This window comes from Papio anubis, chromosome 15 (assembly GCF_008728515.1).
Source record: "Papio anubis isolate 15944 chromosome 15, Panubis1.0, whole genome shotgun sequence".
Lineage (NCBI taxonomy): Eukaryota > Metazoa > Chordata > Mammalia > Primates > Cercopithecidae > Papio > Papio anubis.
This window is the reverse complement of record NC_044990.1, coordinates 21,896,033-21,917,748: the sequence shown is the minus strand read 5'-3', so window position 1 is coordinate 21,917,748 and position 21,716 is coordinate 21,896,033. Positions and strand designations below refer to the sequence as shown.

At 39.8% G+C, this 21,716-nt stretch overlaps 1 protein-coding gene and 1 pseudogene across 18 annotated transcripts in view; one reads left to right on the top strand and one right to left on the bottom strand.

The window, feature by feature from the left end:
• ENOX1 (ecto-NOX disulfide-thiol exchanger 1) overlaps nucleotides 1-21,716 on the top strand; it is a 583,643-nt gene that overhangs the window by 384,556 nt on the left and 177,371 nt on the right. Inside the window, exon 1 of one of the 18 annotated variants that reach the window (XM_021929583.2) lies at nucleotides 3,798-4,396. The exons of 16 other annotated variants lie outside the window; for them this stretch is intronic. The gene's annotated coding sequence lies outside the window, so the exon portion shown is untranslated. Of the gene's footprint in view, nucleotides 1-3,797; nucleotides 4,397-5,828; nucleotides 6,619-21,716 lie in introns of those variants that run through there. One more of the 18 variants, XM_021929586.2, reaches the window with a different exon arrangement.
• On the bottom strand, nucleotides 9,523-9,921 carry LOC116270536 (annotated as a pseudogene).

The following is a 21,716-nucleotide window of genomic DNA, read 5'->3' as shown; positions in this document are numbered from 1 at the left end:
AAATAATTATACAAATGACTAATTATAATTGTGGGATGTTATAAAGAGGAATTGGGAGCCTAACTTTGTTTGGAGGTATTGGAGAAGCTTCAGAAAAGGTTCCTCTAAAGTGGTAATATTCAAACTAAGACCTGAAGGATAAATTAGACTTATCTAGTTAGCAGGAGGGAAGAGCAGGAAGAAAGGGAGAATTTGAAAAGACGAGAAAGTTATAAAAGCAGAAAATGTCCTGTTCAAAGACCTGAGATGAAAGGAGCTTAGCCCCTTTAAAGAAGAGAAGAGTGGGTGTATGTGGGCCAGAGGTAATGGTTCGGACGGAGTGGGATTTGCAGGTTGGTGCTTAACACAAGTCTGGTGGGATAGGCTGGGGCCAGGCCACGCCTTCCAAAGCTTGGAGTACAGACTCTATTTGAAGTGCAAACTACTGAAGTTTTAAGGAGATAAGTGACCTCTGACTCGTGTTTTTTGTTTCTTTATTTCTCCTAATAAAAAAGTATCTGACTCATTTTATACAGACTGCGTTGAAAAATGGCAAGAGGGGAGGCTGGATTTATGTCTAGAAGGCTGCTGTCCAAAAAGGGATGGCAGAGGTAGATGGGGCAGAGGTAGATAGCCTAGATACATCCAATGGGACTGGAATATGGAGCACCTACCATGTGCAGGCACTGCCATAGGTGCTACACATGCTCTCCTGGAACTTGCATTCTAGTGCTAAGCTGATGTGTGTGTGTCTACAGTATTTCTTTTGTTTGTTTGTTTGTTTGTTTGAGACAAGATTTTACTCTGTCATCTAGACCAGAGTGCAGTGGCATGATCACAGCTAACTACAGCTTCAACTTCCCGGGCTCAGGTGATTCTCCCCCTCGAGTAGCTGGGACCACAGGTGTGTGCCAGCTAATTTTTTGTATTTTTAGAAAAGACGAGAATTCATACCATGTTGCCCAGGCTGGGCTCTCACTCCTGGGCTTGCTTGATCAAGCAATCTGCCTGTCTTGACCTCCCAAAGTGGTAGGATTACATGTGTGAGCCACTGCACCCAGCCTGTCTACAGTATTTCTAGAGATAAGAGAATGTGTAAAATCTGTTTTCAGAAAAAGATTTGCTTTGGCCTGTTCCATGTAGTATAGAAGGTAATTGACATCTTTTAAAGCAAATCAAAGATTGTTCTCAAATAACTCTCCACAAATGACAAAAGCCTATATCCTTGTTGGCTAGAGATGTTACAGACTTCTTGTTAAATGCTTAATATAGTATAGTCATTTTTCTATTCCATGTAATGAATAAGATAAAGTTACTTGCTTAGTATTAGGTCGACCTCTTCTGAATTATTAATGTAAAAATTTTTTTGCCCTATGTATACTACAACAAATACATATATATTTAAATTTTATTCTAGTTTGCACCTCTTGATTAGCTTAATCTTTATTTGCTCTGTTGTACTCTGGTATATGTACTACTCATTAGCCTTTTGAACTATGCTGGCTACATTCTTATTCACTAGACTAAAACTAGAGAAAATATTTTTAAATAATTGCATGTATATTGACATATGTACATGTATTAAATATATACTCTACAATATATAATTTTTCTATGTATATATCACAAATACATACATTCCCTAATTTTCTTGATCAGTATCTTTAATAGCCCGATGAGCTAAGGGAAAATATTTGCATTCCACACTAGGAAATTGTATCCTCTGCTCAGAGTGGACATTCTAATTCAGCAGAGAATAGAAAGAAAAGCCAGACAATTAAATTCCCATATTAAAATGAGTTTGAGTGTTCCTATACTGATATAAAGTGTGTATATATGTATGTGCATGCATGTAAATTGTTGTATATTGGATTTTTGCATTGGGTCAATGTCAAAGTCTTTTATTTGTAACTATGGATTAATTACATAGGGGACTTCTCTTCCATATCCATTGTTTGCTTTTATTTCCTTTTATTATTCTGCAGCCTGCTTTATAGTTTACAATGTGTTACATACTGCATTCTTGAATTGTAAGCACATGTCATTTGTGTGCTAATATAATTACTCTATCATCTGTCTAATAGACTGTGCTGGACTTCTTCTATGGGAAAGAACTGTAGCTAATCATCTTTGTATTTCCTCTATCATTAAAGTTGGGTGCTTGGTAACTATATAGTTGAATGAATATGTAATTTGGTTCATTTATATAAATATTTACATAAAATGCATAATACCTGGAAAAGTCACTTTTATACTTGGTCCTTAGACTATCTAAACTGTAGTTTTTATGTCTTCAATCAGTTAGATACGAAGAGTAACTATGACTTCCAGCCCCCTTATTTGACATCCATGATTTATTTTTCTCATAATTGAACATTATGTTTTCAGATTCCTTCTTTTATAAAAATGTGTCTTTCCTGTCTTTCTTTATCATGATTATGCTTTCATCTACCTTCTTGCACAGATGGAGTATATTTATAATAGCTGTTTTAGTGTACTTATCTACTGATTCTATTATCTGTGACATTTCCGAATCTCTTTCTTGATTGATTTTTATCCTTATGATAGGTCTTATTTTTCTGTTTCTTTGTATGCCTACTAATTTATTATTGGTTGCCAGACATTGTGAATTTTATGTTCTCAGGTGCTGGACTTTTTCTTTTTCTTTCCTTTTTTGTCTTCCTTAAAATATTTTTAAGATTTTTTTTTTTCTGAGATGCAGTCAGGCTCCTTGGAAACAGTTTGATTCTCTCAAGGCTTTGATTTTATACTTGGGTTAATGGATTTAAGCAGCCTTTAGATTGGAGATAATTTCATCCCATTTCTGAGGCAAAACACTTCTGGGAACTCTTTACTGGTATATCGCAAGGTTTCTTCTCTCTGGATCTTGGGAACTTGAGCTACTCCCTGCCCTTTGTGAGCTTCAGAAAGGTTCCATCGGTGGCTTTTGCCCCAGCCTTCGCACTTCCCTCTCAGCCTCTCCTGATCAACGTGCAGCCACAGACTCTGAGAGGACCTCTGAAGATCTCCAAAGCTCTCTGTCTCTGATTGGCCCCTTCCTCTCTTGTACTCTGCCCTGAAATTTCCAGGAGCATTGGTCTTCCCAGATGTCAAATTTAGACAGACCTTGAGCTCTGTTCTGGTTTCTCTTCCTTGCATTAAACCCTGGAAACTTTCTAGACAGTGGCTGGGACTATCATAAGTTTCACTTCATTTATTTCTCCTCTCTCAATGATCACTGTCCTGCACCTCTTGTTGTACAGTATCTGAAAACCATCATTTCATATATTTTGTTTGATTTTTGAGTTGTTTAAAGTAGGAGAATAAATTCTATCCTCGTTACTTCCTGGTGGCTGGAAGCAGAAGTTTACAGACAAAGTCTTTTTAAAATGAATGTACATATTCCCTAGGGATATAAGAAGTTAAAAATCTGAGGCTATGATATGAGTGACTTTACTAGGAATACTAAAAAGAATAGTAATAAAACCTGTAATTATTTGGCACCTAATATGTGACAAATACTCTAAACATCTTGCATCATTGAAGCTTCTGCTAGCTAAATGTTATTAACACCATTTTATAGATGAGGGAACTGAGTTTAGGTGATGTGAATTAACTTACCCGAGGTTACTCAGCTGGAAGGAAACGGTGCTGGAATTGATAACCAGGTTTGTCTGCCTAAACTGTTTCCACTATATCAGGATTTGGGGGCAGATGGTTAAAGCAAAACCTCCTATGTTTTTTACCTTAGGCCAGCTCTGTCTTCACACTTTTGTTTTTAAAAATAAATACCTTGGGTGGAAATACATCATTGGTGGCGGGGGTAGGGGAGAATCATAGAGATTTCTTTGTATTACATTGAAATTTAAATATTTCAATTATTTAATTATTATGCATATCGCTTTTTGTTGTCCTTGAATGCTGCAGATTTCTGTTTTCGAACCTGGGTCCTGTGATCTAGATATTGTACTAAAGTTGAACCAGGAACAACTTAGTAACATAAAGTGGACTTCTATGAGTAACACCATGGTGGTCATGTACTCAGGTTTATGACAATAACCAAAAAGTGATCATCAGTTTGGGAGAGAATATGTACATTGCAGTCTGAAAGCAAGTAACACTCTCTCAAAGAAAACAGAAACTTGGAATTTTTAATGTTTAACACGAATGAGATGGACTTGAGTGAACCTACGTACATCCTGCATGGGAAATCCAGAATGCAGAGCAGGTGGGTTTGCTGATTTGGTAACTCAGGTGGAGGGAGTTCCTGGCTAATGGATTCCATCTCTCAGAAAAGGACAGGCAAGGTCATCTGCTGAGGATTAGTAGGCTGATGAGGAATGGCAAGTTGGAAGAGAAGGGAGAACGCTTGAAGGTTTCACTGGGGGAGAGACGGGAAGCTGACCAGAAATATACGGTAAGATGTCTGGACATTCTTTGAGAGCCCTGCATGGTTTTCTCCAGCACTTTTGTGTCCTCCCAATAGGCAGGCATGGAGAGGGAAGGTGGGGTTTATCCAAGGTTGGATTTTAACAGGTGGGGAGAATGAAAGGATAAGGGCACGAAGAAGGCATGAGCATTTTCAGGAGAGTAATTTCGGAGCTGGACTACACACTCCTACAAGAGTGGGGGTGAAGCCATGAAAAAAGGGCTGGGTTGATGGGGCAAGAAAGTGGAGGGGTGGTTGCATGGGCAGAACTGAGGACGGCAAGCAGAGGGTTGGAAAGGTGGGAAAGTGCAAGGACAGAGGGGCGTTAGCCCATTACAGCAGTATGTGGGGATCCTGCCTGCGGTCTTTTCAGGAGAAAAAACTTTTCCTTCAACACTGAGGAACTGTTTCTGCAACAGGCAGATGGTGGCTTTAGAACCTGAGGTCTTAGATTTGAATCCAGGCTTGTTCCCTTAGCTGTGTAAACTTGGGCAAGTAAATTAACTTCTCTGAGTTTGTCTGTAAAGGAGAGGATAATCATCATCACAGAATTGTTGCCTTTTCTAGAATCGGTAAAGTGTGGTACATATTAAAGGGATCAAATGTGTTCGTTTATGTTACCCTCGTTGGAGAGCAGTTTAGGATGGCATGGGGAAAGGGAGAAGAGTGACCTTGGATGACTTCCTATTTTAAGGGAATGAAGAGAGAAAACTTGGCCCCTATAAAAAATGATCCCCTTGTCCTGACATCCCCTATTGGAGGAGAAGTGACAACCATTCTCTACAAGCCATGTGGAGGCACCCACACGTACCCAATGCACACCCACAAATCATAGCTCTGTGACACTGAAGCTGACCTTTGGACAAAGCCAGGGTTAGGGCTGCTGACCCCACAGAGTAAAAAACCTACATGTAAGTTTTGACTCCCCCAAGACTTAACTACCAGTAGCCAGATGTTGACCAAAAGCCTTATAATAATGTAAACAGTTGATTAACACATATTTTATATTTATGTGTGTTATATGCTATATTCTCACAGTAAAGTAAGCTAGAAGGAAAACAAATGTTATTAAGAAATGATAAGGAAGGGGCTGGGCCCAGTGGCTCATACCTACAATCCCAGTACTTTGGGAGGCCAAGACAGGCAGATTGCTTGAGTCCAGGAGTTTGAAACCAGCCTAACCAACATAGTGGTAAAATCCTGCCTCTGAAAAAACAAACAAACAAACAGTGGGGCATGGTGGCATGCACCTGTAGTCCCAGCTACTCAGGAGGCTGAGGCAGGTAAATCGCTTGAGCCTGGGAGATCAAGGCTACAGTGAGCCATGATTGTGCCAGCATACTCCAGCCTGGGTGACAGAGACCCTGTCTCAAAAAAAAAAAAAAAGGAAAAAAAGGGAAAATACATTTACTGTTCATCAGGTGGAAGTGGATCATCATAAAGGTCTCCATGCTCCTTGTCTTCATGCTGGGTAGGCTGAGGAGGAGGAAAAGGCAGAGTTGGTCTTGCTGTCTCAGGGGTGTGAGAGGTGGAAGAGATGAGGGAGTTGGAAGGGGAGGCAGGAGAGGCAGGCATACTCACTATAACTTTTATTGAAGAAAATCAGTGATAAGTGGACCTTCAAAGTTCAAACACATGTTGTTCAAGAGTCAATTATATTAGAGTATTTTCTAGTCATCTGTTTCAGCATCCTCTGGAAAGTAGATTTCTGGGCCTATTTTAGACCTTCTAAAACATGAGGCCTGGAAACTGCAACTAAAGTTTGAGTCCTTGAAGTACCCCAGGTTCTTGGCTGGTGGAGAAACAAAAAAAAAAAACACTCATTTGGCCTTGGAATGGGTAGGGAAGCTTCTCTGATGCTACATTTCTGCGGTCTTACTTACAATGCAATTTTACAATAAAAGTAGCTCAGCTGTAAAGTACCTAAAACATAGTTGCATATGCAAATTAAAACTCGTGTATTGCGTATCTGCTATGCTCGAGCACTGTGCTGTGGTCTGAATGTTTGCATATCCCCACATTCATATGTTGAAATCCTAACCCCCAAGGTGATGATATTAGGACATGGGGACTTTGGGTGGTAATTAAGTCATAAAGGCAGAGGCTTCATGAATGAGATCAGTGCCCTTTTAAATGAGACCCAAGAGAGCCCCTTCACTGCTTCCACCATGTGAAGGTGAAATGAGAAGAGGCCATCTATGTACCAGAAAGTGGGTCCTCACCAGATGGCACATCTTCCAAGTGCCTTGGTCTTGGACTTCCTAGCCTCCAAAACATAAGTTTCTGTTGTTTATGTGCTACCTAGTCTGTAGTATTAGTTACAGAAGCTCCCCATAGACTAAGACACACAGTATATAATCCCATTTAATTGGTTATTATCTTGAAAAAAGATGTTTTGGTCATCAAGACAGACATGATTGAGCTGTAATAAACTATATTTTCCTCTTTAACAGGGACATTATCTTGCTATCTATCATAGAAGATATAATTTTGACCTTGAGGCTTTACTTCTGAATGTTTATGCCTATAGGGCAAAAGGACTCCTTTTCTTTAAGGGGAAGGAGAAATATGGTAGTCTTAAAGTTCACTAAGTCTCTCTGACCACAAGGGCATCTTTAAAGAAATATTCCTCACTTCACTGGATAGGCGCCTTGTGACCTCCGTCAGTTAATGCATCCTAGCCATTTATTCCATCTCAGCAGGAAAAATGAGCCTCAATACCCTAATGTGAGGTGACTCCAGTCTCCATGGGGACCCTATGCACAGAGTGAATCACTGCTGATGAGGTTCTAACCAGAGACATTTTCATGAACTGTGCAATCACTCAAAAATGTTCATTTTATACTTTCAAGACTTAGTGGCCTCTCTTGGAAACCATGTATTGGAGAACATCTTTTTGAATTTGTTCATCCCCAGCTGTGAGAAAATACTGCCTAGTCATGGGTAGGAAAAAGGCAATTTAGAAAAATAATAGAGGAAAACGATGATTTCATCCTTGTCTGAATTTTGTATGTCATTCTTGCTGGGGCTTCGCCAGGAGAGGGGCAGGCCAGAGATTCTGCAGGGGCACCAGAGGAGCCCAGTATGCAGCAGGCCTCAGCCACCAGAGAAGACTGGAAAGGGCATGAAAGTGCGGGAAAGGCCACTCAGTATGGCAAGAGGAAAGCACAGGTCTGTGCACCCTGGAGAGGTGGTGTTGCTCCTACCCTGCTCTGTCACATGGTGGCGAAGTGGCCGTGGGCAAGCTACACAGACTTCAAAGGCCTTGCAGTGCCTAGCTGTCAAAGGCAGGTATTCAGGCTCCCTTAAAGCTCTGACTTTCTAAGACTTAGAGGGAAAAGTCTTAAAAATCAAGAACATAAGATATTAATATGCACAATGCTAAAATGACTAACATCTGGTTAAGGTCTGGAAGGAATAAAGCAACATGGTGACTTTTAACAGGAACCACAGGAAGAGCATCTCCTGAAGTTAAGGTAATCTTGGCCAGGACTGGTGGCTCACGGCTGTCATCCCAGCACTTTGGGAGGCCGAGGTGGGTGGATCCCCTGAGGTCAGAAATTCAAGACCAGTCTGGCCAACATGGTGAAACCGTGTCTCTACTAAAAATACAAAAAATTAACCAGGCACGGTGGTGTGCGCCTGTAATCCCAGCTGTTCAGGAGGCTGACACAGGAGAATCGCTTGAACCCGGGAGGCAGAGGTTGCAGTGAGCCGAGATGGTGCCACTGCACTACAGCCCGGGCTACAAGAGCAAAACTCTGTCTAAAAAAAAAAAAAATCAAGGTAATCTTTTTGGTGGGGATGATGATGTTTGTTTGTATATCTGGTCTTTAATGGATGCAGAGAGCTCCTACAGAGTCAGTCACACATACAGCCATGTGAGTGATGCCGGAGAATCTTTGTAAGGAACTCAAATCTTGCCAGGCTTTGAAGAAACAAGTGGCAAGAAAAGGAAGGACATTTTCCTGCCAGTTTCCAGGCTTTTGACGTAGCAGTGGCATCTGCTGAGTAACCGGGAGGACAAACACGAAAATGAATAGTAATTTAGATGCTAGCGATTAGATGGTCTCAGTTCAAGCAATCTTCAGAAAAGAGCAGCACAAGTAGAGATTTTCTTATCAGTAAAACGTAACGGGGGTACATGCTATCTGAAATCTCAAATAAGTGGCCATTGTTTGTTTTTATTTGTAATTGTTTTCATCATGGCTCTATCTGATTACTGAATTTACAGTTCTATAAAGAAACTTTGTGGAAATATGAGCAGGGAGGAACAAGAAATGCATATTTTCTCACCTGCATCCCCTTGGCAAACCTCTTGCTGGTCCTGAGCCCATCGCAGCCTACGTGGGATGGGCTTCTTCTTTGAATGAGTAAACAAAGTATTCTGCTTTAAACAGCTTCCTGCTGGGCTCCATGCTTGTGGATAAGGCCATGTTTCTTCGGATCACATTCATGAGAACGAAAGCAACACTGGGGCAAAAATAGCAAAAGTATGGATAATTAAGAATTTATTGTGATATGTTTGTCCACTCTATAGGAAGATAATCACACCAACTCAATGTTTGTGGAAATCATAAGATTTGAGAGTTTGAAAGGACTTTAGATAATAATATCTCATGCTAGTTTTGTTTTGTTTGGAGACAAAGTCTTACTCTGCCCAGGCTGGAGTGCAGTGGTGCAATCTCGACTCACTGCCGTCTTGACCTCCCAGGCTCAAGCCATCCAAGTGATCCTCCTACCTCAGTCTCCTGAGTAACTAGGACGACAAACGCACACCACCACACTTGACTAATTTTTATATTTTTGGTTGAGATGGGGTTTCACCATGTTGCCAGGCTGGTGTTGAACTCCTGAGCCTAAGTGATCTGCCTGCCTTGGCCTCCCAAAGTTCCAGGATTATAGGTGTTAACCACTGCACCCGGCCCTGGAGACAATATTTCATTTAAACCTTAGTAATCTGCCCCACAGTAGTGAATGTGTCACGCTGTTCCCGTGCACATGGCAGATGTTGCTAGTCCATCAGAGGACTTTCTTGCTACTGAGGTAGAATGTGTGCTTCCATTGCAACATAGCACTCCAAGGAGCCAACACCAGTTCATATGTGAAGAAATCTAGCTGCCAGTCTTTCTGCTAACACTGATCTGGTCCAGCCCTTGCATTTTTTTTTTTCCTGTAAAGGTTTTATTACGTGGGGAGGGGAGGGATTCCTCCTTCTTGGCAGCCACTTTCCTCATGGAAGCCATGACCAGAATGTTGTTCAGCTCCTCTCTCTTCCTCCTCCTTGGCCTTTTCTTGATGAATTTGAGGGCCTCTTTGTCTTTGGAGACTTGTGGCAGCTCCATGGCATGTTGCATGGGGCAAAGCCACATACCTCTCGGATCACATCTCCCATGAACTTGGTGTGCTTGGTGGGATGTTCGTGCCAGCAGCTGTGCCTTGGCTAGCTTGTGTTCTTGGTCACCTCGTGGCCCTTGTTTGAGGCCCAGGGCCCCAGAGTAATGCAGAGCCATGGCTGCTGCTCATGATTGGCTGCTGCTCATCATTGGCTGCCATAGCACTTTCATATGATGGACAAGGAGACAGAGGTCTGGAGATTGTCTTGTTTAGTTCTACAGAACAACGTGTCTTGATTGGTTTCTCCACTTTTGATAGATTTGAGAGAAAGACTGTAGGCACTCTTGCTTATTCCTTTCCTTGCCTGATGAAGAACATGCCAAGTTCAGGATGCCATTGAATTTTCACTCAGTGAAATTGGCTAGTCATACAGGAGCAGGCTAACCTTGGGCTGATCAAGAGGAGATTTCATTTTTCATTCATTCTCTGTAAGAATTTTGTAGATATTAAAGGAAAAGCCTATTGATATTGCACAAGTGTATTAGTTCATTATGAATTGCTGTAAAAGAATCCCTGAGACTAGGCAATTTATGAAGAAAAGATGTTCATTTGGCTCACAGTTCTTCAGGCTATACAAGCACAGCACCTGCATCTTCTAGGCTTGTGATGAGGTCTCAGGAAGTTTACAGTCATGGTAGAAAGCAGTAGGTATGTCCACTTAGCAAGAGAAGGAGCAAGAGAGAGAAGAGGTAGTGCCAAGATCTTTTAAACAACCAACTCTCCTATGAATAACAGTAAGAACTCATTCATTTCCGTAAGAAAGGGCCATCCATGAGGGATCAACTCCCATGACACAAACACCTCCACCAGGCCCCACTTCTAACACTGGAGATCACATTTCGACATGAGATTTGGAGGGGACACACATCCAAACCATATCAATAAGGCAACTGAGATGTGGATCAAATTAATGAACCACATTCATTTCTTTACATTCGTAGAGTCTCAATTATTCCTTGTTTCATTTTTAATTCTTGTAACTTTCTTTGTGCTAGAAGACCATACTTAATCATTCATCCTCTCTTTATGCTGTATCTATTTTTCCGTTCACCCATCCATCCATCCACCCACCTGTCATTAGTCCATCCATCCATCTGTCCATCTATCTAATCTGTATGTTCTGCCTAATGATGAGTCACTTAATGGAAAGAACTATATTTTATTCATCTTTGTGTTTCTTATGCCTCCCAGAACCATTCTTGTTATGCATTGGTATTCAATAAATACGTACTGAATAAAAAAATCTTTAGCCTGTGATTTCTTGCCCCTTTTACCTAATCTATTTTATTAGAACACTGCAAACCATTTGCCCACTTTCCTTCCAATTTGAAAAGAAACAATTAAAAAATACCTTTCTTAAAAGCTTGTAATTACCTTTTATCAGGACTTAGGCCTAAACACCCATAGCAGATAGCTCTGAGAATATTTAAGTTTCTTGGAATCACTTGTACTTCCAGCCAAAGGAAGGAAGTACTATTGTGTTTTGGCTGAAAATGAACTGTTTTAGAGCAGCAATTAAAAATTACAATGCTTCACATTATTTTCTCTTATTATTGGTCATCTTCCTTTTTATATGAATTATTTCTAATGACTAATGTAAAATATCAGAAATGCCCACAGAGCTATGCCTGGTTTTGCCTCAGACTTTTTGATACTGACTTATAATTGTCAGGATAGGGACCCGTCCCACTCCAGCAGCCTCACACCAATTTCTCGTGGCTGAACACAGAGAAAAGAACACAGCAAAGATATTTTTTCAAAATACTTCTAAGGAGAATCATTCATTTTATACTTTGAATGAAAAAACAAATTCATAAGAAAATCAGTAGCTTTTAAAGAAAAACATATTAATGATTTTAAATGTGTGTAAATGTGAAACCAAAATATATAGAAAATGTTGAAACTAAAATTTTATTCTCAAGAAAAAAAAATGGGTATTTGAATTAATAATTACATTCCTCCCCCGGAGTTTAGCTCTTGTTGCCCAGGCTGGAGTGCAATGGCGTGATCTTGGCTCACCGCAACCTCTACCTCCTGGGTTCAAATGATTCTCCTGGCTCAGCCTCCTGAGTCACTGGGACTACAGGCACCTGCCACCGCACCTGGCTAATTTTTTTGTGTGTGTGTGTGTGTATTTTTAGTAGAGACAGGGTTTCACCATGTTCGCCAGGCTGGTCTTGAACGCCTGACCTCAGAGGATCCGCCCGTCTTGCCCTCCCAAGGTGCTGGGATTACAGGCATGAGCCACTGCACCCAGCCTCATACTAGTTTTAATGTCATAGTTTAGTAGTATCCCTCCTTCACTCCCATATTTATTAGCCATCTTTTATTGTGAATACCTAAAGTTATTCCTGCTGTCACAGAGCTCATGTTCTGATTGTGGAGACAGGTAATAAACAAGTAAACCGATTGATGAACGTATCATTAGAAATTGTAATGATTGCTATAAAGGAAATAATACAATGCTGCAATAATAGACCATACGGGGGATCTTACCATGAACAGGGTCTTTGTGGAGACTAAATTTAAGCTGAGATTCTGAGGTATGAGAAGGAGCCAGCTATGGAAAGAGGGGAAGGAAGAGCATGGAAGAGAACCCCAGAGGCAGAAGGAGCTTGACTCGCTTGGAGAAGTCCTGGACAACCAGCTTGGTGGTTGAGGTGGAACTGGTTATGTGAAGAGCTCAAAGTGGTTGTTAGAGGCCTTGCAAGTCCTGGGAAAGAGTTTGATCTTAATTCTAAAATTAATTGATTGAAGGTGACTTATTTATTCATTCCCTGAAATTGAGGGATTCTATGATTGAATTTAATGTTAAGAGAATGGATTTGGGAAGTGGGGTAGGAGTAGAAACAAGAGAATCAGTTAAGAGGCCACACATGTGCAGGTCCCAGGTGAGTAGGGCTTTGACTCAGGGCATGATAGTGAAGTTGGAGAGATAAGGACAAATTGGGATAAGCTTTTGAGGTAGAGGACTTAAGATTTTGTGCTGGATTAGATGACAGGGGAGTGAGAGAGAGAGAATCAAGATGAATGCTAAATTTCTAGCTTAAGCAACTGGGTAAATGGGGTTTATGAAGTGAGAAACACAGGAGGAACAAATAGAGGGAGAAATCATGCACTCAGATTGGTACCTCCCGGGTTGGAGCTCCTGTGGGAAATCTAAGTGGTGATATTGAGTAGACACAGGGATGTGTTGGTCTGGAGTAAGATGGGTGGGCCAGAGATAATCGCATCCAGAGAGATCTGTGTTCATCAGCATGACTGGCACCATGGGCATGAGGGAAATGGCATAAAGAGAATAGAAGGAATAGCAGTAGGCTTTGAAAACTTCCAGCAGTTATAGTTTAGGAGGAAGGTGATAAGCCAGCAAAGGGGGTTGAGAAGAAATGAGTAGTCAGAAAATTAGAAGAGAAACAGAAGTGTGCATCGTTATGGGATCCAAGTCATATATTCAGCCAAGTGGTAGCCAGCATGATTGATTTCTTCTGAGTGGCAAAGTTGAAAGACTGCAATGGGGGCCAGGGTCATTGGTGACCTTCACAAGGGCCATTTTGGTGGAGTTGTGGGGATAGAAGGCAGGTCGGTGGGCTAAAGGTTGAACAATATCATAAGGAACGGGTGAGATGGTACATAGGGAGGTCTTGTAAAAAGCCAAAAGGGCTGCACAAGGAAAAGGGATTCGTAGTAGCCAGTGCCTTCAGATAGTAATGGATGTGCTATTTTTCATTTTGTTTTTGAATTGGCCCTCCTTCAATAAGCAAAAACAAAACCAAAAAAGGGAAGGGAGGGAGGGAGGAAGAAATGAAAGAGAATAATGGGAAATGAAAAAGAAAACTAGAAACCTTCTATAGACAACTCTTTGGACTTATTTGTCTAGAAGTCAGGCAGATAGATTGGGAGGTAACTTAAAGGGGAAATGGCAATGAGACAGAATTAAGACAATTAGGCTATGACAGTACACTTTTGGAAATGGTTTAAGTAGGAAGAAGTATTTGATTCAGGGGTTAATATAAAAAGTAAAGTCCTAAAGAGTCCCAAACTGCCTGATTTGGGTAAAGGCTTTTTAGTTCTTAATATAGATGGTGAAACTGAGACAGAAAAATGGTGAATCCTTGGTCTAGGATTAAGTATTCCAATAAGCCACCAAGAGGGAACATTTTAAACTCACAATGCATTATTGACTGACACAGTCTTGTACTTGCCAAAAATTTTATAAACTTACTAAATTTTTGCAGGCATTCTCCTTGATAAATAATTAAACAAGTATCGTACATGTCCATTGAAGTTATTATTAGACGCAGCCATCTGGTGCAATACCACTTCTCCCTTTTGAGTAATTTCTCCTCCTAAAGAGTAAGTTTACATGTCTAAAGCTCATTTATATGCCATGATTTCATATCTTTGTGCCGTAACTCATTCTAAATATTTACTTTGGCTAATTAATTGATTATTGTGAAACTGACTGAAGGCTGCATGGCTTTTAGAAATGATGAGAATGATTATTTCTCCTGCTGTGAAATAATGCCTCATCTCCCCCATTCAAACGTGCTCTCCAAGTATATACAACACGTGTAGATACTAGGCCTCTCATAATCCTTACCTCATTTTCAGCATTTACACTGTATCTTATATTTGCACATAAGTTATTTTTATGTTCTTTCACACAAGCTAGGTCAAAAGACCAAAAAAATTTTTTTTTCTCCCTTTCTCTCCCTCTGTCAAGTGTAGTAGAAGCAGTGTTATCATCCCCAGGGAAGAATAGGAGAGCCATTGCTTCCCTAGACCCTACTGGCTTGGCTGCATGAAATGGGGCCTATGTCTAAATAAAGAGAGATTTTCACATAAACAAGATGACCATATTTAGCCTTGTGAAATTCCAACCAGTTGCATCATGGTTTTTCAGGCATATGAACTTAGGACTAGAGAAAGTTAAATTCCTTTACCTCTTTGACCTTCAGTTTCCTCATTAGAAAATGGGACTGTCAATAATATCTGTCTGTCTTTCTTCCTTTTCTTTCGAAGTTCGTATGTATTGTGGATAACGTCATGTTTGAAAAAGGAAATGAGGAGATGTTTCAGAGTCAGTAAAGCTCTCTTCGTGGATTAAGGATTGTAACTGTCAATCCCTTCTCGGCGTTTCTGGAGCTGATTCAGAGGAACGCATATTTTAAATGTTGATATTTCCAAAACTGCCCTGTAAAAAATTTAAACCCATTTTACACTCACACCAATGGGGCTGTTTAACATAATTTTAACTTTTATTAACTCCATGGATGGATGATATCACACGTCTATGTCCATGACTTTGGCTACTCTGTTGGTCGTCTTCGAGCTGTTCCCCGTTTTTCAATAGTATCAATAACTCTGCAATTAGTATCTTTGACTTTTTATTTCCCATTTGGACTATTTCTTTAAGGTCAACTGCCAGGTCTACAGATGACATGGTCATTTAGTTACTCTTGAGATATCACAAAATTGCTTCCAAAAGAGTTTTTCTAGTTATATTCTTATCAACAGAGACACTGACTTGAATGTTTGCTTTTTAGTATCCCTGCTAAATTTGGGTGTAATTAAAATTGCTTTTGTTGTTTAGTAAGTTAATTTTGTTAATTTCATAAAAGATGCTGCCTTCTTATTGCCCAAGAACTATAACTTTAAGGGCCTCCTAATGATACCACAGCCAGATGGAAGCCTGGCAGTGGCACCAGTGGTTTGTTTTCTGTTCTTTTCACCTGCTAGTTAATAATTAGGCAGTATTTCCAGACTCACAGTTGGATCAGATTGAACTGCTCTTGTTCAGCTATTAATGATTCAGAGACACTTTCCTCTGCCTCCACCTATCAAAATTTTACCAGCTCCTCCAAGGGCAGCCTCAAGTCCCACTTCATTCTAATAGCCTTCCCTGGTAGCTCTGGCCAATTTCAGAGATGCTCTTTCTTACGCACCCGTAGGCAGTTATTGCTTTTACCATAGGATTTGGCCCTGGCCTGTAGTCAATTTGTTCCCATTATTTGCTCTGCTGATAGGATTTTGTGAAATGGATACACTCCATATCCCAGGTGGTGTCAACATCATGCCTTTTCTCTTTAGTAGGTTTCACTGTTTATGAGCAAAGACACTTCCTAGTATAGTGGTAGCCACATATAGGTGCATAATTAATACTGTCAGTCACGTTGAACTGAGTTCCTTGTCAAACAGGTTTTACCCCAAAGAGTAAAGGAGTACAAAGAAACACTGTACTCTCCCTCACAAGTCATTTTTCGACCTCTGAACAGGCAAACCAAATTTATTAATACAGGTGGCTTTCAGATATTATTGTTTTCATATTGTTCTGATTTGCTTTTTAGGTATCTTTCCCTGATGGTCTTTTCCTGTTTAGTCTTCTGGCTTATTCCACTGAGCAAGATAAATTTCTCTTCAAACAAAATAACTTAAGCATCCTCATACAATGGGTTGAGTTTCTTTCTATTTAGATCACATCTCTTAAGTGACACCAATCCACTTAATTCTGGCAGGCTTCATTGTTGTTACTCTGTCTCTAATGATAGCATTTTCCAACTCTGCTATTTTCAGAATAGACCTGTTCATGTCATTCATGTTTTTATTAGTAACCTCCAGTTTCATTGACATACTGAGCTTCTCCAGCTGGGGAAAAGCTTCCACCCACCTATGGTTAACTTTTCCTGAGCAGTCTGAAGTACTTCCAAACATTAATATCCAGTCTAACCTCGTATACTTCAATTTCTATGCCACTGATTCTCTAGTATAAATCCTTGTCAAATATTCAAAAGCATCAGTTATGAATAGTCTGTCTATGGTTTCATATATGTATCTATAAATGTTCATATATGTATATATACATATGTTTAAATATGTATATGTACATATGTATTTACATATTTATGTTTGCATACATATGTGTATATATGTTTATATGTATGTATGAGTGTGCATGTGTATCTTTATATATCTCCTCTAGCAATCAGAATAAAATTAAAACTACTTACAGAGATTTTTAAACCTTTCTTTTTCACCTTTCAAAACTTTTAAATGCCTGTTCAAGCAGAAAGTCAATAGGCATAAAAGACAGTAGTTATCCAGTTGAGTAGTGGGGATGAGGAGGCCCTTGGGAACCCCCTGTTGGATCTCACCTCTGTCACTGTACCCTTTACCCACCAGGCTTTGTCCACACTGGCCTCCTTTTAGTTCTGAAACATGCTAGGCTTGCTCTGGCCTTCAGGCCTTTGCTCCCTATCTTCCCTCTGCCTATAATCTCCTCCTCCATATCTTCCCACCACAGGCCAGCTCCTTGTTTTTAGGAACTGAACTCAAAAGTTCTTTTCCAGACAAACCATCTTAACCAACCAAATAGCTTCCTCCCCTACTCCTCTCTCACCCCAGGTAACTCTCCCACATCCCTGTAAGTGGCACTTAGCACAATCTGAAAGTAACTTCTTTCTTTACTTTTTGATTATGTCTATCAATCCTCACTGGGAGGTAAGCTTCCAGAAAGTAAGAAGCAAGTCTGTCCTGTTCAAAGTTTTGTCTCCAGTTCCTAAAACAATGCCTGGCATATGGAAGGTACTTATTGATACTTGCTGGGTGAAAAATATTTCAATAAATCACTTGCTTTAGAGGACTCCAAATCTTTTCATATAATTTTCTTCTCCCATTTCTAAATTAATTGGAGTTGTTTTTCAACATTCTATTTTTTTAAAGGTGTTCCACTAGCTTTTTTCTTTTTTTTTTTTTTTTTTTTGAGACGGAGTCTCGCTCTGTCGCCCGGGCTGGAGTGCAGTGGCCGGATCTCAGCTCACTGCAAGCTCCGCCTCCCGGGTTTACGCCATTCTCCTGCCTCAGCCTCCCAAGTAACTGGGACTACAGGCGCCCGCCATCTCGCCCGGCTAGTTTTTTGTATTTTTTTTTTAGTAGAGACGGGGTTTCACCGTGTTCGCCAGGATGGTCTCGATCTTCTGACCTCGTGATCCACCCGTCTCAGCCTCCCAAAGTGCTGGGATTACAGGCTTGAGCCACCGCGCCCGGCCCACTAGCTTTTTTCTATAATGTTATCAGATCAAGTTTTGATATTTAAACTTCAGAATTTGAAAGCTTGTGGTCAAAAGTTGGCTCCAATGAATAAAGTGTGTGAACATCAGTTCTAAACATTTTAAGAAAATATCCAGGGAGAAATTTCTATTTATAAAGTGAGTGAAATGTCAAAGTTAATTTCTCAAGAAGTATCCCCAAGACAATCTTATTCTTGGACCATTTAGGTTATAATATCAAAAAGTAATTTTATTTCTGATTTTTTAATTGTTCAGACAAAATGCTTACCATTTTACATCCACATCAACAATGGGTGGCTAAAAGTGGTCTTTGGTGAACATTAGTTTCAACTGACTTTCTTCACTTACAGATATACTGAATGGGGAGTAGCTGTCAAACACATTATTTCCTTAGGAAAATAACCTTAATATGATATTGTGATTTGTGTTCTTTAGAAGAGTGTTCCCAGGCTGAACTAGACTTTTTAGACCTAAAAATCATTTGGTATAACGTTAAATTTTCCCATAGACCTATCCATTCTTCTTGAATAATGCTCTTGGGAAAACAACGACAACATTGTTACAAAGAAATTTCATACATCCTCAGCACGTCCCTGTAAGAACACAGAAGGATGTGTAACATGAATCCTGTCTCTTCCATTTTCCATCAAAGAGTGTTTTTTTGTTTTTGTTTTGTTTTGTTTTGTTTTTGTAAGAACCTCGAATGTACCAAGGAAAGTTTTGTTTGTTTGTTTTGTTTTTGAGACAGAATCTTGCTCTGTCGCTCAGGTTGGAGGGCAGTGGAACAATCTCAGCTCACTGCATCCTCCGCCTCCAAGGCTCAATTGATTCTCCTGCCTCAGGCTCCAGAGTAACTGGGATTACAGGCACCAGCTACCACACCCAGCTAATTTTTGTGTTTTTAGTAGAGACGGGATTTCACCATGTTGGGCCAGGCTGGTCTCAAACTACTGACCTCAAGTGATCTGCTTGTCTTGGTCTCCGAAAGTGCTGGGATTACAGGTATGCGGTGCCTGGCCCCAAGGAAAGTTTTAATAATATAATTTTTTTATAAAAAACTGAATACACATAGGTATAAATAAGAAAAAAATTGTAATCTGAAGATGGAGAAATAACCACTACATGTATCTTGATGTATTTCCTTCCAGTTTCTTTTTCTACAAATGTATAAACAAATGTGTTTAATCCTAAAAACTTGATATCATTCCAAATATATAGTTGTTCATCAATTTTTCTTACCAATGAAGAAAAAAATGGCAAAACTTTCTCATGTCAATAAATACCCGTTGAATGCTAGCTACACATATTGTTAGCCCAGCCCTCAAATTCTCACCAAAACTATTATTGTTTCTTTAAATATTTGCTAATGAGTGAAAAATATCTTGCTTTTATTTGAACTTTTTCAAATCTTAATTTACCATATCTATTTCTTCTCTTTTAAATTTCCCTTTTGTTGTTTGCTTATTATCTGTTGAAACATTCTCTTTTTTTCTTGTTGATTTACTAGGGTTCTTTGTTGTGGATTCTGCCCCTTTACAAAATAGGTCAGATATATTGCAAGCATTTTTACCTTAAGGTTTGAATTGATTTAGACTGTTGTGTTTTTATAGAATTATTACTTAATATAAAAGTTAATGATTTTAAGTTTCCTCTCAAAATTAATCTTGAGAGTATTCTAAGAGTTACTTATTGATATTATAACATAAAATTTTCTCCTGCTTATAGATAATTACTTTTTAATTTTTAATTATGAAATATCCCAAATGTGCAGAAAAAAGGACTCATTTAAGGATCAGAGAACCTTTCCCTCCCATCCAGAAAGTGGGGCACCTTCCACTAAATCCCAGTGCCACAGTCCTTCCAGTTCCAGTAATGCCATGATGCCAACATACCACACACTTTTTTTCTGTGAGCTTTCTGCACAATGTCCTTCTTGAGAAAGTAACCAATGAACAGCCTGGTTTGAATCAGGGTACTTAGTAGGGGTCAAGGAAAAAACCGGGAAACAACTGATCATCCTCTCAAGTATATTATCCTGACACTGAGAGATGACCCAGCAATGACGGTTGCTATCTCTGTGTTCAGGTGTGACAAGGAAACTATGTTTCACCCAGCGGTACTTAAGACTATCCTTTTAATAGTTTCAAAGACAGTGCGCTGTTGGAAACTCTGCCTCCTGACAGATCTGTTTTCTCCTGAATTCCTTTGCTCAGAACACACCACTACCTTTTGGGTTGAAAAGGTGCATGGCATAGTGGAAAAACCTGGCTAAGAGCCAGGTGGTTCTATGCAGAAATGTTTGTCTCAGCCACGTGAACTGAGGGAAATTATTTAATTTCTCTGAGTCCCAGTTTCGTTATCTGGAAAATGGAAGTTATATCATCTAATTCGTGAGGTTGTGGGAATGAATAAGATAATATATAGATGCATTTTACACACTGCAGTGTGTAGAAGGTATTCAGTAATGGGTGGCATTAATATAATTATTGTTATTTGATAGGCTGGTCTTGTATGGTTCTCTTTCCCAGAAGATTTTGCTGCATTGTTAGAGGAGGTATTTCTATTTCTTGTTCCTACTGTGCTTGCCATAAGGAGGCAGCTTAGAGTAGATGCTGTCATTCATTCTCCACAAATGTTATTGTGTCAACAAAGCTGTGTTAATAATAATAATTGCTTGCATTTACTCTGTATGTGCCAGGCATTTTTCTAAGCATCTCAATCCTTATCTAATCCTCACCCAGTGAAATCAGTGCTGTTATTACTTCATTTTTAGGAATAAGCACACCAGGGCACAGAGGAGCTAAGTAATCTGTTTGAAGTCTCACTGCTAGTAAGTGGTGCAGCCAGGATGTGAACACAGGGAGTCCGGCTCCACTGCCGATCAGTCTCATGAATTGTGTCTTGCTGCCTCCCTGTAGTGGCAGTCTTTACATTCGGGGACACTTAACTTAGAAAGGTGTGAAAACACCTGCTGGAAGGAGAGAAGAAGGATGCTCAGAATTGAGAATTATTAACCTGCAGGGTGGTGTCCAGAAGGAGAAAGCCATTGCCAAACAAATGCATGCATTCTACTAGCAACACACTGGCTTTGTATTTCTTTCAATAAAGAATCTCCGCAGTGCCAGGAGAATTCCTGTTGATGGTAATGGTGTCATTGCTCATTTTGCTGAGAATCCTTTCTGTAATTGCAGCTCTCTAAACAACAGCAGCAGGAGGCCATGAGGGAAGTCTTTGTGGAGAGTACCATGGGGTCTGTCGCCTTTGAGTAAATAGACCCTATTTATTGAGCATGCAGAATTTATTTAAAATACCAGTTCTAAGGGAAGCAAACAGAAGCATACATGGATTTCCTATGGATTGCAAACCCAAAATAATAAGAGTGCAATATTAATAATACTTACACTAGCTTTATCTTAATATTCATTTTAGCACCCAGGATGGTGTTTCTCTCCTCAATTCTATTTTAATCTGAAATACAAACAGCTTGAGGTTTGCTTGCCTTGAATCATTATTACCGTGAAGTTGAGCCATCTGTGTTTTTCTTATTCTGCTCATGGCTCCAAAGAGAAGTCTTGAAATTAACAAGTTGGGAGAAGAATTGCTGTGGAGTACATTCAGATATACAGTGACACCAAAAACCCTGCAAGTTTTTATGTTATTTTGGAGAAATTTCCTCTCTTGATTTGTGTTGAGAGTGAGAATTAGCATCACTCTACCAAATCATCTACAGTCTTCAAAACCCTTTGAGGTCTGGTACTATGTTTTATGCTAGATTTTGTTCAGTTCATCCATAATCCCCAATATGCTGCTCGTTGACTTCTAAGACTGTAGAATTGGCATATAAC